This window comes from Cavia porcellus, unplaced genomic scaffold (genome assembly GCF_034190915.1).
Source record: "Cavia porcellus strain 051 isolate PalLab524CR breed Dunkin Hartley unplaced genomic scaffold, mCavPor4.1 scaffold_2, whole genome shotgun sequence".
Lineage (NCBI taxonomy): Eukaryota > Metazoa > Chordata > Mammalia > Rodentia > Caviidae > Cavia > Cavia porcellus.
Window position 1 is genome coordinate 131,452,370 of NW_026947485.1, and position 16,453 is coordinate 131,468,822.

The 16,453-nt window shown below is 39.0% G+C and overlaps 1 long non-coding RNA gene across 1 annotated transcript in view; it reads left to right on the plus strand.

Annotated features, from left to right (window-relative positions):
* The window catches only part of LOC134472907 (uncharacterized), a 44,702-nt gene extending 32,351 nt beyond the window's left edge, over window positions 1-12,351 (plus strand). The window contains exon 3 of the long non-coding RNA XR_010042924.1: window positions 12,270-12,351. This is a non-coding gene — a long non-coding RNA (uncharacterized LOC134472907). The remainder of the gene's footprint in view (window positions 1-12,269) is intronic.
* Window positions 12,352-16,453: the final 4,102 nt, after the last annotated feature.

Consider the following 16,453-nt stretch of genomic DNA (forward strand, 5'->3'; position numbering starts at 1 on the left):
CACTTATTCTTAAGAGAGGTTTTTGAGGGGCTGGGGATTTAGCTCAGTGGCATAAGCGCCTGCCTTGCAAGTGTGGGATCGTGAGTTCAATCCTAGGTACCAAAAAAAAAAAAAAAAAAAAAAAAAAAAAGAGGTTTTTGAGTCTTAAATCATGGTTGATGCAAGTTCTAGGGAAGTCTTATTTAGTAAAAGTGGTGGGGTGGGGGAGAGAGAAAGAAGAAAGGGAAAATAAGCCAATCCCTGGAGACTGATCATTTAAGCTGGGTCGTGAGGACATTTCACTACCTTTTGTTATATTTCATTATATTACTGTTTCTAACTTTGTTGATGATTTCAATTTTCCATAATGAAAGCTTTTTGCCCCTAAAAATCAATGGAATGTAAAATCTAATTTATTTTAAGTAAAATCACACTGCTTTCTATTCTATTTACTATAAGTTTCCTAAGAAAAGAGTCATCAAAGATTTTCACTCATATAGACAAGCTCTCTTTCTGGCCACTTGAATCTTTGGAAAGTCCTTTCTTCTGGGCTCCATTTTTCATCTCCTTAGAAATAAAGATATTCATTCTTTCTTCTCAATCAAGACTCCCACCAGCCAATTACGGTCTCTCCCTCCCCTGTACCATTATCCAATGAGTGACTGAATGATAAAAATAAACTTCAAAGCAGAACACACAGGGCAGGATATAAAACTAAAGAACATTAGCCCAAGAGACTAGTGGTCAGGCTGACAAGCATCCTGATGCCACGTCAGCTGAAAAGGAAGTAATTAATTACAGGAGTGCCCAATGAAGATGACCCCAAGCATTTCCATGATCCAGCGATGCGGGTTAGAATCCAAAATAACAGGACAATTGATTTGAGTGGGGAGGGGAAAACAGTTTTTAAAAATTTATGTGTCACACAGAGATGGCCCTATTTTTTTTTAAAAAATGCATCAACCACTGCTTTGGAAGATCAGTACAGCAAAGCTACAGATAAAAATCTACGATAACTGTATTTTCTGTATACCAAAATGTTTTGCCTAAGTTAGAAGATAGAAATAGTGCTGTGTAAAACTAATTTATTTTTAAAACTATTCAGAAAAAAGTTGCCATGGGAAGTTCCCTATATATAAAAAGACCCTAATCCTAATTTTTTTAAACTTTGAAAATACCACTTGAATATATTGCTTTACGACACTTTTGTGTCATTTTCACTTTTCTATAAGGTTGAACTTTTGTTGATTTCTCTCTCCCTTTCCACCAAGGTGAAGTACTGAGTTTTCTTAAATAAGGGGTGGAGTTTCCTTTGCCCTCCAGTCTAGTTCCACCAGCCATCTTGCCCCTTCCTCAGAGAGGACACAGGGAAGTCAGCTAAATTTCCTCACTGAACTGCAACTTGCCAGTTACATGCTGGGCAAGCTGTGTAAGCAAGTCCTGCAATGTGGCTCTGTCCCTTGGAAAAGCACTTCAAAGCAGTATGCACTCCCCCCACCCAAGCATCTTGCTAAGTACCATGAGACTGCTGGAACATGTCAGAGAGGAGGTTCAAGGATATTACACAGGATGCAGCAGACAGTGTGTTTCTTTGCAAAGAGGAAATGCATTAAAACGAACCAACAAATCAATCAAAATGCAAAATATACCTTATTTTTCTGTTCAGCAGTGTCTGAACTTCTTTGAATCAACAATGGTGTAAGAGTGAGCACCCAGAAAAACTGAAAGAGGAAATCCAAACAGAGGGCCACCATTGCCTGGGTAACAAGAAAGGAACCTCTGCTTTTTAGAGGATACTGAGTTACCTTCAAACAGTACAACTGAAGAGCAGTGGTAACTTGCTTCGCCTCAAGTTTTCAGGGTGACTATGGTGTATGATGGGTGCTTTACCCATATCTTGAAAAATGTTTAGAACCTAAAACAAGATATGAATTGTCACTTAAACTGAGGCTGACAGTTTTTCTTTTTCTCTTTTTTGTAAGTGGTAGTAAAAGTCCTGACTTTAGAACACAGTGACACAGGAGTGTGAAACAGTAGAGAAAACAGAAATCAAACCAGAAATTGTTCTCGACCACACCCACTGAACCTTTTTAATCAGTTCCCTGCTGTGGATGTGTTGGGTACAATTAATTTCAAAGTGAATCTATTTATAGATATTTCACCTTTATATAATTAACTATCTAATCACATGAATATAAATCATTTTAGTCTACAGTGGGTATTCATACATTCTAAATTACTTCACTTTAGTACTGTAGGTAGAGGAATACACTTGGCATAAACACTATCTGGATCGAATGTAGTGCCCCACGATTGGCATAATCAGTAACCTATGCTTTTCCCAATTTTCTGCTCCTCAGAATATTGATTTTGATCTTCAAACTTCTCTGCTAATGGTCACAGAATAGTGATTTAGTCTCTGTATACAATATAGGAAAAAACAACCAAAAGATCAGAAGAATTGATTTTTCCTAATGTGTTCCTTTTACACAGAGAAAATTATTTTTTGAGAATTTTTTAGATTTTGTCTTCCGTTGCACTGTTAGAACAAAATGGTATGCATAAATTTAAAAATAGAACTGTGGTTTTATAATAAAGGAAAAAGAACAGTTAAAGAAATGGTAAACTACATTTGACACAAATACTTTCGTGAGATTCTGCATTAAGAAGCCTGTCATATGTTATTACAATAATTATTAGAACTTAATGATGAACATTGCCTCCATCAATGGTGATGCTGTTTCCCATAGTGAAACCACCGGTGGCTCCTTGTATGTAAGCAATTGCTTTTTCTGAGTAGCTGACCAATCCTCATGCAGTGTGGAGTTGGTGAGTTGAGCTTCCTAGTCATGGTACCAAGTGTAGATAAAAACCAAATGCACAGAATCATGTAAAGTGTTAGGCTGAGTTATTAACCTGAAAATTTAGGCAAAGAGGCCATGACCAGTTAGAAAACAACAGATCAGACACTAGTGACATTAGACAGGGAAAGAGGCTATTAAAGAAAAGGCCCTGGGAAAACTATACAGTACGAAATAATACAGTAAGGAAATATGACTATGTCAGTAACACAATAGATTTACATGGAATATAATGATTTTCACATAAAAGACAAAGATTAGAAGTACAGATTTTAAAAAATCTTTTATCTACCATCAGACACATATTTCAAAATTAGACATAACCATGTTATACTAGTTAACTAGTAGTCAAAAGAGCTCTTGGGAGAAACATTAATGTTTGATAAAATTTAGTTTAAAACAAAAAGCATTTAGAGATGTAAATTGTAGCCATATAATCATAATAGAATTAATTTAACAAAAAACTGTTTGTTTAACAATAAAATTTTTTTAGTTCACAACAGCTTCCAAAATAAAATGCAAATATTGTCCAAAAGATGATTGTTTTGTTTTTTAAATGTGTGCATTACAGAGGTTAGTGATACAATTAAGCTACTAGTTAACTCTCCACTTAAATTAATTTTCAAAAAGAAATTGACAAATCTACCACAAGGATAGGAAATTTAAATATACTTTATCTCTTTCAGATACAAATATTGACTAAGGATTTGGAATACTTAAAAAAAAATAATTAGCAAGATTGACCTAATAGCTCCAGCCTGTAGGTTTAACCTTTTTTCTTCTGATGTGCTCATGACAAAAATTCTTTATTTAAGATCCTGACTTTTTCTCTTCATTAAATACAAATAACACACAATTATATCTTCTATATGTTGGCCCATGTAGCAATCCAGATTGCAAAGGCACAGAATACCTCAACACGTATTGTCATGTTTTTCTCCAGTTGCTTTTGTTCATAATATTATTTGGTTTGGGTTGTAAGTTGTTTGATGGTAGAAACACATTCTACATTTAGCATGATCTCAGCACAGGGATGAGTTCATCGCAATATTTCTTTTTTATTAGAGAGATAGAATTTTAAAAGTTTTTTAAATTCTTCAAACATTGAACATATTTTTAAATTAATGAGTAATACGTGTTGTTACACACAAACCATTCAAAGATGGATAAAGAAAAAAATGTTTTGCCATTCTCTCGTTCCTATGATTACCTACTTACTCCTGCCTTTCTGTCTTACCATCTCTGTCTTTCTCTCTTTTTTCACCACTTATCTAATCAAACGTATTTACTGTTGTACATTTTGTTTATTCAGGGAAATGAAAGTTTATGTTTTTTTACTATTCATTTTATTATATACATTATGTAGAAACTTTCACATGCTTAATAAACCATAGACATTTTCTTCAAATTAATAGATATGGCTACCTCCTATTCTTTTTAATATCTGTATGACACAGTGATACATATGCAGCAGGGTTTGTGGTCCTCCCTTGATTCATGGCTTGGGGTTCTTTCCAGTTTTTCTTCCATCCATTATCACAGAACTTATCACTTCTGTAAGCACATTACTGCGAGGGAGTTTGGGGGCACTTTTATTCTTAACTTTAAGCCTAGTGCTCCTCATTTTACTAAAAGGCTGTTGTAATTCACAGTTCCATGAGCAGTATACCGAAGGGCCCACCCCCTGCCTTCTGAGTTCTGTAACGCTTTTTGATTTTTTAATTTTTATTTTTATTGGTACATTTTTTGTATTAGACAACAATAATATTCCTCACGGGGAATTGGTACATGTGTATAACACACCTTGATTCTCTTTCACCCCTTTCCACTCCTCTTTTCACACTCTTCCTCCCATCTTTTGATCCCAAAAATGTAAAACCTGCTAGGTCATTATTGATTTGGTTTACATTCCCGAGTTATCAGGGTTTCCCGCGTCTCATATTTTGACTCTATGTCCCTGTCTATGAGTCATCTGCTAAGTTCTTTTCTCTTTTGCTTTTTTCATTGTCGTCTCAAAAACACTTGTTTACAATGTTATCCCATTTCAGGTGGGCACAAACCTTCTTTGGCCTAAATTATTAGTGTTCTTCCTCAAACCTCCTTTTTATCTTAGACTATGAAGACACCAGCACCATTTCTCTGGGAAGTGGAATATCCCATTAAAAAAGAAAAAGAGGGGAAAAAAATACTTCCCCAGCTCAGATAATCCTCTTTGCCATCCACAAAGCCTGCTGCTACTGCACAATTCATGTGGGATTTATATTCCAGCAACCAAAGAGCATCGCATAAAACCCACCTGCAGAGACCCTGCAGTCTGGAGTGCTGGTGTTCAGGAACCATCCGCTTAATGTCCTGCTGCTCTATTGAAAAGCGTGGACTGCTTCTGATAGTCTCACTTGAGGGAACAGAAGCCCCGAGCATGGCAGCTCAAATGACAAGGCTCACACCTTCCCCTACATCATGCTTTCATCCCACTTTTTGAACATTTCCACAATGCTTGACTTACCTTTCCCTGCCCTGCACCCCACCTTTTGTATTTTGTGAGAGGCCCTCACTCACATTTCTGACATTAATGAGCTTCAAGCTGGTTTGAAAAGGAAAAGAAGAAGAAGAAAATAGAAAAAGAAACCTCATCGATCTTGTCAACTAATACGCCTCTTGCAGGCTTCCCCACGGAGACAGGAGTGAGGCTCAAGGCTGTGGCTGCGGGGAGGCTGACACACCGGGCAGGAGGCCACTGTCTGCCTTTATTAAAATGCCACCGTGAGCATAGGCTGATTTCTCTGGGGGTCATTTGGTGATCATTCGGTGCATGGCCTGTGACGTGTTGCTTTCATCCACAAGCCCTCTCAGCATTTCGATTGTAGCACACAGAGTTAGAACCTTGCTGCCAGCCCCAGCCATCACCCTGCATCCTCTCCTCCTCTCCATCTGGCCCCCTCGGCTTCTCCATGAGGCTTTCCCTGCCCAGCACACCCAGTTCAGCATAGTTATTGTTTGTTTTGTCTTCATTTTCCATGCAGGAAAGCAGTTTATCCTCTGATCCTGTCAAACAAAAGTCCTGCAGAGAATTCCAAGAGGGGGATAACTTGAATGGGCTTGCATATTTCAACCCACACAGGAAATAGCTCGAAATGTCAGATGATAGCTGGCTGAAGCAAATATTAATTTCTTCATGAGCAGATTTCAAATTTGCAGTCATATCTCCGGAATGATTTGTGCTTAGATTACTTCATTTCTTTTATCCCCATACTTACTTTTTAATCTTAAAAAAAAAGGCAGCTGCCTAAATATCTGTTTATACTTCCTCATTTAAATAACTTTATTAATATGTAATGTAGCCACAGAAGGGATTTTTTTAAGCATCGGATTTAACAAAATTCAGGAGCCATCAGCAGGATGGTTCTAGAAATCCTGTTGCCTCTAATCCTTCATTCCTGCTAGTTAGAGCCAATCCCGACTTCTGGTTCCCTCCAACCTTTCTCTCTCTCTGTGGCTTTGCCTTTTCTAGAAATTTCACATAAATCAAATAGCACAACAAATAGTTTTTTTTCTAGCTTCTTTCACTTAGCATGCTTTTCAGGTTCAACTATCAATACTTTGCCCCTTTTTTAAAATGGCTAGCTGGTATTTCAGCCATTGGAAACATATCAGACTTTGTTTTAAAATTGATAGACATTTGGTCTGTCTCCATTTGGTTTGATATCTTTGTTATGGACATTTGAACAGAAATTTTTTTTTTTTTTGGTCATATGTTTTTGTATACCTCGAATAATTCCAAGATGTAGAATTGCTGAATCCTGTAGGAAATACATACTTTATCTTCTAAAAAAAACCCAGAATCTACCAAACTTCAAGTTGTGAAAGAAAACACTTATTTTTTACTTTTGAGATTGTATTTGCCATGAAATCTCCCACTCTAAATGAATAAAAAAAATTCTAAGCATCAGTTAGTGAAGATTTTAGAAACAGAATAATGGGCAAGGAAAGTAATAGAACTAAAGAAAAGAAATATTCTTAAAGTGTGTTGCATCTCAGCAAAAGCCCAGGGCAAGAGGGGTGTTCTTCAGAACTATGCTGACAAAAGAAAAGTTCAGGATCTTCACTGGCTCTCAGTTCTTTTCCTCCCTTCTGCACGCCCTGCTCCTGTGGCCTGGGCAGCCGATGCTTCTTCCTGACATCTTAGGGAAAGGATTCAGCTGAGGGTCTTCCAGAAGAGACGGGGCCAGAGAGACCCTGGGTGCATAGGCCTTGCCAGTCTCACCCTCACGAGGTGGGCAGAAGCTGATGCATCATCACCAGTGCAACACTTTGTGAGCTTGCTTGGTCCCATCTAGCAGCCTTCCAAATACCGGGAAGTGACAGACTGGGATTCCTCTGACTTTGGAATACCTGAATTTTAGATCTTTGGGATCAGAAAATAAGCTAATTTCTGCCCCAAGGCCTCCAGTGAAAGAAAGGATTTTAAAAAATCTTTCTGGTGCCATCTAGTTTTGTCACCTGAATTAAATCTTTAAGTTTAAATTCAAAACTTTAATTTTCAATTTTTATCTGGCAGGATCACTGTGAGAATGCAGTGGGACAATGAAAGAATACAAATGACATAAGCCCTTTGCTGGCAGAGACCTTTGTGTGGATCCCAAACACCTAGAACTATGCCTGTCACATAGCACATAATAAATGCTTAAGAGAATAAGGAAAGCACTTATATAATGCCTGAAGAGATCACTCATGCATTCTATCTTTTGCTTTCTGTTTAGTAGGCACCCAATATATATTTATCCAGAGCAGAGCAGAGCCACCAGATATCAGGGCAGCTGACTAAGACAATCAGCCAAAATGAACGAAGCAACCAACACTTCAATCCCTTACTGTGATAGCATAAGCGACAGATTGCATCAGAGAAAATACTGACTTACTGACTTCAGGCTTCCATTTCCCCTATGGAACAATGTCAGTGAGGGTCAGATGGCTGAGCACACACAGGGAATTTTCTAGCAACCAAGGGAGTCCAAACAAAAGCCACCATGCCCTTTCTGCCTTCAAATCAGTCAACCATAGACTGCACTCTTTAAAACAGCGAGCAACATAAACTTCTTCTTTAAGCTTTAGTTGTTGGCATTTCATCCCAGGAATGAGAAAATGATCAATATGTAAGCAGCAGGCACTGGATAGAGTCAGTGGGGAGCAGCTGTTTTTCAAGGTTCCTGTTCTCCCCCATTAGAAGCTCTCAGAAAAGGCACTGGAATAGGCTTCATGAATGACCTCAGTTAGTAAGCTGCCAGTGATCAGACCTAGAAAATCACACACAGGTTTTTGACTAGGAGCCACGCTCCTCCATGTTGCCACCAAAAAGTAGATGTGGCCTGTGCCCTCACAAAAGCACTGAGGAGGCAGGCCATAAACAAGAAAACAAATAAATGCACAATCACAGTGTACAATGAACACCCCAACAGAAGGGCAGGCGGGTGGAGGGGACTTAACTAACTTTACAGTGGTCTGAGTGCTTGGGCAAGCATCCTCAGAGGGGAGGTCTGAGCAGAGGACCAGGATGAGAAGCAGCCAGCCCCATAAAGGGCAGAGAGAAGAGGGAGGGAGAGGGAGAACACATCCACTAAGCAAATGTCAGCTCATTCCACCGTTCGCAAGATCAGACTTTAATTACACATACCTTGCTGGAGGGGGCAACGCAACTTACACTGTGTTTCATCCAAATCTGCAATAATCCACCACTTTATGATAAGTTTTCCTTTGATGTGCAACACTGGTGCATCCAATTGAATCTTATCTGTGGGTATGCAGATCTCATTTTTTATGCGTGTCAGACATTCTCAGGATGTAAATAATAATCTTTTTAAATTGGAATGAGCCCACATCATGTAGCTATGTGGGGAGCACCAGAAGAATAGATTCCCTTACTGTTCTCAGTCCCTCTCTTCTAAAACTCAGAGCTGCTATGGACATGACGACTATGGACTTAAGGGAAGAGGGGAGGGTGGGTGGCTGTTTTTCTCCCTGGTGGAAGACAGTGAAAGTTTTTCAAGTTTCCTCGGGCTGTCTCTACAAGCCTCGGATACAGAGCTCATTGCTGAGAATCAATTGGCTAGATCTTCCAGTACTTGTGGATGGCCATCAGCACCCCATAAGGAAAACATAGCAGTGATTGTTAGTCTGAATTTTGCCCAACATTATTCATCTTGTTTCAAAATTCCATTCTATTGCATGATCATTGCACATGATCAGTTCAAAGAAGCAAATCCATTTCATAGCATCCTAACATTTTGCATCTGAATTTTCAAACTATTTTCAGAGCTCTCTTTGAACAAGGTTGGGTTGAGGTACAGTATAGTTTATATCCTTGAATTATTCTCTTTTACAAAATAAAAAGAAAATAATGCTGTGAAAGGAGGATAGACTTTGAAACAAGACAGATGTGAGTTCTGATCCTGGGTCTGCCCCTTCCCTGCTCTGATAATCAGGCAGTTTCCCTGCCATCCTGACCGTGAGATCTGCATTCACTGGATTGGTTACCTCTCACGTGAATTGTGTGAAGAAGTAAGCCTTTAATAAGTCATAGGTGCTATTATAAATGAAGTAGGTTGCGTGGGACTCAAAACATACTGAATTCATCACTCTTCAAAAGTTGAGGCACCAAGTTCAATTTTAGGGACCCCAGAGAACAATTTTATAGAATTTTGTTCAACTGTTTTCTTCTCCCAGGTATGAGGCTGGGAGAATGAAGCTTAGAAAAGAAAAAGCAACTACAAGGTCCACAGATGCCTTATTAGGCAGTGCAGGTTAGGGCACCATTTGGGAGTTGGAGGGTCCAAAGTAAACAATGTTTTTCTCTCCTCCCAAGAAAGCACCCTAGGGCCTTTTTGTGCCATGCCTGGGGCCATGGGCTCATATGGCATCCTAGCAGAGTGCAGGCTTATTACCTGAATTGTTCTGATCAAACTCTGCCTTTGCCACATATATGACTTGTGAGCTGGACCAAGTTGCTTAAGTAACCTGTGTCTCACTTTCTATGTTTTTTAAACAGGGATTTGGGATGATTAACATATTCTACGTCCATGTATTGTTTTGAGAAAGAATTAAATTAATGTATGCTTGTATTATCAGGCCACAGATAAATACTGTTTTCCTCCAGTGTGAATCTAAAGTATCCTCCGCTGTAGTTTTAAACTTTCTAAATCTGCAATTTACAGAAAAAACAATGCGGAACAATCATCATCACACCTCATGCAAAAAGAGAAATAGCAATTACAGTCCACAAAGAGCAGACCCAGTATGGAGCTCAAAGGCACAGGCCAGGGGACAGGTCTCTGCTGGAAGTGGAAACTGACTGACCCACACTACCTTGCGGTACCACCGAGGAGGTGTCAGGGTTAATTACTTTAAACCAGCCAGTGGTTTAAACCCAATTTTAAATGGTCTGAATGCTTATATAACCTTGATTTTTAATTTGTCTTTGGAAAAGTGCCATCTCAATTTTAAAAATCCCCCTGAGCTCTGTGACTCATATCATCAGAAATCTGACCTTTCAATGAAAAGGGAAAAAAACCTAAGTTGTTACCTTGACGACAAAAGGTAAGCAGGATGTTTTGAGCTCTAGTGCTCCTGCTATAAATAATCCATCTTTGGCCAGAGGAATATAATGTGAGCATGAAAGGGAATAAGCTGGGCTGGGCATGGGGAGACCACTTTAATCACCATCTTTAGGAGTTATTCCCAAGGGCACTTTTGTTGCAATTACCCAATAAACAAGTATGAGGGAATGAATTAAATTTTCAAAAATGGGAGTTTATACAAAGGAGGATTGATGCCTTTTCATGTGAGAAATTTCTCTGTACTTATTTATACCTTTATCTAAACTCTGCTGTTTTTCTTTGCAATATTTATCCTCTGGTTTCCCAACGACCTCTAAGACAGAAGAAGGGAAACCAACAGTGAACTTTGGTCTTTCAGCCTTGATTTAGATAGTGTTACCACGTACAGTATCAGGAAAGGACCAGCAATAAAGTAAGATGACTTTTAAGACATTGTGGAATTTTTTTTTAATTCAATCTTCTTTTGGTTGAAGGTAACAAAATATCACTGAATTTATTTTTTTTAAACCAGCCATACTTATGGATAAGTTTAAGATTTATGGCTGTGATTATTCCTTTGCTTGCTGACGTAAATTAGTCTTCTGGGAAGTTCAAGTTATTTCTCAATAAGCTTTAATGTTCTGTGAGTCAGAGTAGGTGCTGCTGATAATAAATCTTGCAGAATTTATAAGATGGCAACTTTGAAACTGGGGGACATGTCAATGGGAATTTGGAAAGAGTGCATAAAAATGTTTCCGGAATGAGAACCTTGACTCGGATAGATTTCAGCTTCTTTTCAGTAAACACAGTTCACCCAAGAAAATTTCCTAAAGTAAACTTTTTCTTGCTCATTGGATTCCTTATGATTATTAATGCTTCTTATTGTTGCAGTGGGGTTAGAAGGTACATGATCGGACCCAGATGAAAAAAAGCAGGGTTACCTGATTTATTTTTTCCAACTGATTATATTTCTTTCTTTTTCATGTGAGAAGTTTCTCTGTCTTACAATCTTACGTTAGGTGATTGCAGGGAAATTATTCTGAATTGGAACACATTTAAGAGCCATAAGAATCAATACAGCATTTTAATAAAATTCCCCAAACAAACCAAATGCAAAAAGGCAGTTTGAGACAGAGACATGTAAAATGGACTGCATGTTAACTAATCCATGAAATGATTAATTATGATAATCGCACTGTGGTGGGATATCAGCATTGTGATAGTGGTTGAGATTATCTATATTTTCTGACATGCATATAAAGTCTATAGGAGGAAAATGACATAATGTCTGGGATTTGCTATAAAATATTTCACCAAAAAAAGAAGTTGGTCATAGAAGAAATAAGAATGGCAAAAATCCAGAATGTGAGTGTTGAGTATTAGGGGATTCTTTATACCACTTCATTCTGTGGATGTTTGAAAATATTCAGAATTTTAATATATATATATATATATATATATATATATATATATATATATATATTTCAATCTAAAGCAGTCCATCTCTCCTCTATTCCAAGACAGTGCCTCTGTTAGGATGACCAGTGTATCTTCTCAGAGCAGCAGTGGTGCAGAGCCTGACCCTCACGATGTTCTCTGGGTCCTTGCCTGATACATTTCTGTGTCTGCAACTTACACAATTGAAATAGATTGGTGCATCATGACTGAGACACCGTGGTTTCCTCTCATCACTGTGTCTGTTATCTCCACTTTGGTTAATGCTGCTGTTTCCTTGAGAAGTGGCTCTGTTTCCTGATTGTCTTCTGGTCTGGTTGATGCACCTGTGGCTCTCAGCTGAAGTCACATTTTGCCATCTATAGTGACCTGTCCTTTCTTCCAGGTTCATCAGCTGATATTCTCAGCTATTTTTGCCATCCATGGAGAATCAATGAATAGAGAGGATGCTATGTAATGTTTCCGGTACGCATTTTTCTCAGTCAAATTTCTACTTCTGTCAAGTGTCTCATTGACTGTATTGGTGCAACGCCAACCTTTGGGTTTCTCTGAGAAGCGTGCAGTCTTTCCAGAATGAGCCTAAAGGAGGACAGCTTGAGACTTCTGAACAGGTGGAGCTGAATGCTTTTCCCTCAGCCCTGGAAGCTTAACCTCTGGAGTGACAGGAAAATAAAGACCTCCACATCTGAGCCCTTGCTCATTTTTACCTTTTCTGCTTGGCCTGGTTACTTGTCACAAACAAAACCTTCCCAAAAGGACCTGAAGCCATATGAGATGATCTCTCCTGCACCTGTGTTCGCTGTCTGTGTCTCACAAGAGTGAAAGCACCAAAGTAAGGACAGAGCTTTGAGTCTGCTCTCTTCACTACTGCGTTCCCAGCTTCTGGAGCAGAATTGGTACCATTAGATGGTCAATTAATAAAAGCCACTAAACAATGTTGAGTACCGTCTTCCATCATACTTGCTTTGAAGATTTATCCAGTTAACTAAAAATGGACCTTAGTCCATTTTCCCCACTAAAACTGTTTCTGAAATTTGTTTAATAAAAATGAACTTGAGGAGCCAGAATTTAGCTCAGTGGCATAAGTGCTTGCCTAGCAAGTGTGAGGTCATGAGTTCTATTCCCAGCATCAAAAAATAAAATTATAAATAGACTTGGATGCTGGGTAAACCTAAAGCTCCCAGTTCTTTTTGGGAAATTCTGACTCTATGTGTGCAGGATGGGGACTACACACATGTTTTATTTGTCTCCTCTATTCTAGAAGAGTCTGATATCATTAAGCAACTTTGGAAATCATGGCTCGGAACATAAGAGCTAAAAGGACAACTGCCCAATCTGATTTTTATCATTAGAGAAATGTGGCACATGGTAGGATTTCATTACATTTTTGTTGAATAAATCAACATATGCTACCCTCTTTTTTGGTTTGGTTTTCTCTTTTCAGTAGCAAGATTGAATGTGTTAACAAATGAAAAACCACCACTCAACGTTTCACTATCATACTGTGTTTCAAACTCGGTAGGTGCAGTGTAGTTTTCCCCCTACTTTATTAATAAGAGGCACAGGATTTGGCTAACAAGAATTGGTCATATTCTCCTCTAAACCTGAAGTCAAAAATGGATTTACTGAACCCTAGCAATTAAATACTTAGTTATGAATAAAAAAAATCTGACAGTTTTAGATATCAAAAATATAAACTAAGACTTTTTTTCAGTTTTGTTCTGAAAACATTCAGCAGAGAAATACATGGAATATTTAAAACCTGTCTGTTCCCATTTTATTACTTCTGCACTTCAGATCTATGTGCTGTGACTGCATTCGTAGGAAGGAAACCTGGAACTCCTGAGCAATCATCAGACAAACAGAATATCTAGGTCCTGATCCTCCTTGAGAGGCTACCCAAGTGTTCCTTGGCCTGTATCAAGTCATGTCTCCTCTCTCTCACCTAGTTATGTTCCTCAAGTTGAAAAACAGGTTCAATTAGTTTGTTTCCAGGATTTATTGAAACTTTTAAATATAGTTTTTATTCATGGGCGAAGCACTGCTCCCGAATTAGGGCTACAGTCACCAAGTAACAAAACAGACAAACACCTTTGTAGATTTATAACATAGCAGGAATAGACAATGAAAAATAAAGAAGCTTAGATAAATTAGAAAGATCCATCAGATAGGTAGAGAGATAGATGATAGATGATAGATTGATAGATGCTGTGGAGAAAAATAAGGCAGAAAAAAGAACATGACGATTGCAATGCTCAATATGATGAGCAGGGAAATCTTTGAGATTTGGGTAAGGAGCTTTTGCATTGGAAAACACAGAATTCCCTCATCAAATCTCTGGGGCAAAGAAGTAATCAGAAACAAAAATAAAGCTGAAGGCAGTTTAGAGAATATAAACTCTATTTATAACACTTATGTAACTGTATAGAAGCAAGCTGGTCAATTGGCAGGACGGGAGAATACAGAGTTCACTCAACTCCACCATTACAGTCGTGTGAGCCTGGCGTCCAGGGCTGCACACCTCTCTCCTCCAAGGGAAACTGAAAATCTGGCTTTTCACATAAGACCTCTGATACTATTTTAAAAACTGGCTGTTACTTTCCTAGCTGCCATGACAAATACCACAAACCACATGGCTTAGAACAACAGAAACTCACTTCCAGAGTGCCAGACACTGGAGGCCCAAGTCTGGTGCCAGAAGGACCACGCTTTATCTGAGACTTTGGGTGATAGTCCTCCTTGCTCCTTGCTGGCTTCTGGTCATGACAGCCAGCCCTGCTGTTCCTCTCAACAGCATCAGTGAAATCTGTACTTCAGTCCTCATTAAGGGTTCACACTTCATGAATCTGATTGTGTCTCTTTGTTTTTCTTTTCATTTTTTCTTTCTTTCTTTTTGTTATTGTTTTGTTTTTTGTCTTTTTGAAACAAGATCTTAGTCTGCAGTTCAGGCTAGCCTAGAACTCAGTCTGCAGTTCAGGCTAGCCTAGAACTCACTTTGTAGCCCAGACTGACCTTAAACTTAGGACAATCCCCCTGCCTCAGCCTCCTGAGGACCCCAGGCATAGTCAGTCATGTCCCCAGATATCTGGAAGGGGATTGCATTACAAGAGAGAAACAACTGTGTCACTTGTAGGTAGTCAAACTGTATTCAAAGTTCCCATATTTTCTGCAGGTTTCTACTCAGATTTGAATACAGCCATGTAAAATCATAACCAGACTGCTTCTCCCCAACACAGACACACAGACACACACACACACACACACACACACACACACACACACACACACACACGCATATACCCATCCCTAACCTAGTACTTCTTATCCTCTTTCCTCTGCCCTGGATCTCCCTGTATCACGAGAATTATGCTTGGCTTTAAGGCACTGCTTCGGACCGTTCTGCTCTGTTTGTGCTGATTTTTAAATGTCAATCTTTTCCCTTTTTTGTGATGGTAATTATCTGTGACTTACCCAATATCCAACATTCCCTTATTCTTAAAGGTAGAAACCTAAGGTTCTGTATCTGAAAAACAGCACTTGGAGGCTTAGGTTGTGAACAGGAATAGCTAATTAGTGTAAGTGGTAGTCTCCGGGCAAGGCTCCTGGAGCGCTTTGTCCTGACGTGCTAGCCTAGGTCTTGCTTGATAGGTAAATGTGAGAGCTGGAACAGCAGCAGTCATTTGGAACATAAAGTGATTTTGGCAGTGAAAGCTACACACTAAGAATGGGGGGATAAAAAGACAGAAGTTCAGCTCCCTGATACCTTAGAGTCACAGAACAGTGTCAGTGTAAGACAATTACTTCCAGATTTCCTTTGTGTGAGAGAAAAAGCAACTCTAAATCTGTTGATGTCACAGCGTAGGTAATGTTTGTTTTCTCCTTAACCTATTCCTGCCCTTTTAAATTCCATTCTATGTTTTAGGGAATGAAGTTTCCCATGCTCCCAGCAAGATTCAGCTAACAGGGTGAATACTGAGGGCAAGCTGGGGTGTTTTCCCCACCGTCTCTATTTCTTTTTTTTTTTTTAACTTTTTATCAGTACCGGGGATCGAACTCACGACCGCCTGCTTGCAAGGCAGGTGCTTATGCCGCTGAGCTAAATCCCCAGCCCCCCACCATCTCTATTTCTGGAGGGTCTGGCAGTTGACATCGCCCCTACCCTCACGGCCATCCTTGCCATCTGTTGATTTGAACTTCAGTGCAGTCTGCACATTGGTCTAATGTAGTATTCTCCCTCTGTGGTTCTGAGTGTCTGTGTTCCTTCTCTTTCTTAGGGATATCGGTCACATTCAATCAAGGACTCACCATACTCCAGTATGACTGCATCTTAACTAACTACGTATGCAACAACACCATTTCCCAAGGAAGCCAAGTACTTCTGCCAAGTAATTTCAGCACCACTATCTCGCCCCATCCTCTGCCTACTTAATGGTCATGGGGCTTTCTCCAATCACTAATGTCTTGGTTACTTTTCTCTTGTTGCTGAGATAAAATACCTGACGTCCAAAATTAAAGAAGGAAAGGTTTATTTAGTTCGCAGTTTGTGGAAGTTTCAGTCCATCATCTAGG